General features: G+C 42.5%; 1 non-coding gene across 1 annotated transcript; it reads left to right on the forward strand.

Annotated features, from left to right (window-relative positions):
• The first annotated feature begins 344 nt into the window (after nt 1-344).
• TRNAR-UCG (transfer RNA arginine (anticodon UCG)) lies at nt 345-417 on the forward strand. Its single transcript has one exon. It is a non-coding gene; the product is annotated as a tRNA-Arg (tRNA).
• Nucleotides 418-2,805: the final 2,388 nt, after the last annotated feature.

Consider the following 2,805-nt stretch of genomic DNA (forward strand, 5'->3'; position numbering starts at 1 on the left):
GTGAGATTGAGCACAACCTCAAACTGCCTTAGGGGCTCCATCTCCAGATTTTTCCGCGGGGTTTACTCCCAAAGCCTTTCCCATGACTAGGTATCGCTGCAAGGCAACGGAGGTTTTAAATCAGAGTTTCCTTCTCCTAGGTGGGCGGCCTTCCCAGGCTGACGAGCCCCATCTGCCCAAAGCAACTGGTTTTAAGGTGCCAGTCACTCGCCTTCACCCCTTCTCCTATCAGTGCAGACAGTTTCACCAGGCTTAGAAACTAAGCCACATGTGAAGGCCAGGAGCTGGACTTCAGTTGTCAGAGGCTATTGGAGATGCATACCAAGGCCTGATGGGTAAGGCATGACCATGTGGCCTAAAGGATAAGGCATCTGACTTCGGATCAGAAGATTGAGGGTTCAAGTCCCTTCGTGGTTGGGCAATTTCTCTTTGGTTTCAAAGGTTGTCATAGCCAAGGGTGGTAGTGGGGATAAGCTCCCACTATCTATAAAATGCTCCCATGGCATACATCTCTTTTAGAATAGCACCAGTGGAAATGGTAGCATTTGGCAATATAGTTTTATCACATTTTTGGCATTTCCATTTCTTTATTTCCCCACAGGGGAAGAAAGTTTTGAATTCCCGTTTCTGTTTCACTCTGTATTTAGACAATGCCTTATCAGTAGGGGATTTGCTTATTTTATCCATAATTCTGTGGAGAGTTATTCATTTTTCACTGGTTCTATTACTCTTTACTGTAAAGACATTTTTACAGAGCAAGAATATGTCTGCTTGTGTTGGAAGAAATTGCTTTATCCCTGATTGTACAACAAAATGTATGAATGGACCAGTACATTACTTATATACTAGCAGAAGAAGCTCAGTACAGCTTGAACATCTGTAATCCAGCACTCTCTAATCTAGCAACATCCATAGTCCCGCATGATTTTTAGTTAGCTGAATGTCCACTTACTGAGGGGTTGGACAAGTTTCCTGTGGTCCCATAGAGTTTGTTTACAGCCACCAGTCCTGGCTCTCAGTGTTCCGTGCTGTTATTTAGCTGTCATTTACCTCTTAATGGCTGTGTCTACACGTGCCCCAAACTTCGAAATGGCCACGCAAATGGCCATTTCGAAGTTTACTAATGAAGCGCTGAAATGCATATTCAGCGCTTCATTAGTATGCGGGCAGCCGCGGCACTTCGAAATTGACGCGCCTCGCAATTTCATTCCATGTATATGAAAAGAAATATTTAGGTCTACCAAAACTGGAAAAAAAAACAAAAAAAACTTTTCTTTGAAGACCTCATTCTGCAGATTTTGTCTAACAAGCTAGAATTGTACTTGTATGGAGGTGTAACCATTTCAAACATAAAATAGGAAAGTTTTAACATTAGAATGTAACTATCACAATGGCTACCCTGGATCAGATCAGTCATCCATCTAGCGCAATACAGTAAACTTTTTCATAACCAGCATTCTGTCATCTGCTCAAATAAGTGGCACTTTAACCATAAGTAAAGTGTAGTTATATTTTACATACCTACAGTCTAGTGAGAGTAAATACAAACAAATACAGTATAAGTTTACAGTGTACAATACTACTGTAGTTGGTAAATACAGTACTCTTCATACGTTTCTTTTTATTTTTTAATATCTAATCTTGTTTTTCTTTAGTGTTATGCATTGCTAGGTATACTTCTCTACGATCCAGAATATCTGAATATCCGGCTACCTACCAGTCCCGGGGCTGTGGGATATGAAAGAGTTTACTCTACCTTATCTTCTGACAGATGCCAGAATAGGACAAGTATCAAGTGATCTTTACCCTATTGTTCAGTCCCAGTATCTAACAGTCAGAGACAATCAGGGAAACCCAGAGCATGGTATTGCATCTGTGACCATCTTGGCTGAAGGACACTGCAGGACTTATCTTCCATGATTTTTAAATGCAAATCTGATACTAAAATACAGGTTGAACCTCTCCAGTCATGCACCCTCAGGATATGACTGGTACTGAACCAGAGAATTTGCCAAACCATGGGAGGTCGATATCATCTAGCAACTTTACTGACACTTACACTGTTTACTGGGCTCTTAGAAGACGTAGGCTACGTCTACACGTGCCCCGAACTTCTAAATGGCCATACAAATGGCCATTTCGAAGTTTACTAATGAAGCACTGAAATACATATTCAGCGCCTCATTAGCATGTGAGTGGCCACAGCACTTCAAAATTGATGCAGCTGGCCGCCACGGGGGTCATCCAGATGGGGCTCCTTTTCGAAAGGACCCTGGCTACTTAGAAGTCCCCTTATTCCTATGAGCAGATGGGAAAAAGGGGACTTCGAAGTAGGTGGGATCTTTTCAAAAAGGATCCCGGTCTGGACGAACTGCATCAATTTTGAAGTGCTGCAGCCACCCACATGCTAATGAGGTGCTGAATATGTATTTCAGCACTTCATTAGTAAACTTTGAAATGACCATTTTGAAGTTTTTGGCTAGTGTAGACATAGCCAAGGAGATATACCTATCTTATAGGACTGGAAGGGAACTTGATAGATCATTGAGTCCAGTCTCCTTCACTCACAGCAGTACCAAACACCATCCCTGAAAGATTTTTTTAAACCTATTTGCCCCAGATCCCTAAATAGCCCCCTCAAGGACTGAGCTTATAACCAGGGGTTCAGGAGGCCAATGCTCAAACCACTGAGCTATCCGTCCCCAGAAAAAAATGGCCTAAGGCTGACAGCCAACTTGTTCAACCAGTACCCCTACCCCCAGAAGACTCTGTAAGGGTGACAGAGTCTTAGGGAATTTCAGCAGA

The sequence above is a fragment of the Carettochelys insculpta genome, chromosome 2 (assembly GCF_033958435.1).
Source record: "Carettochelys insculpta isolate YL-2023 chromosome 2, ASM3395843v1, whole genome shotgun sequence".
NCBI lineage: Eukaryota > Metazoa > Chordata > Testudines > Carettochelyidae > Carettochelys > Carettochelys insculpta.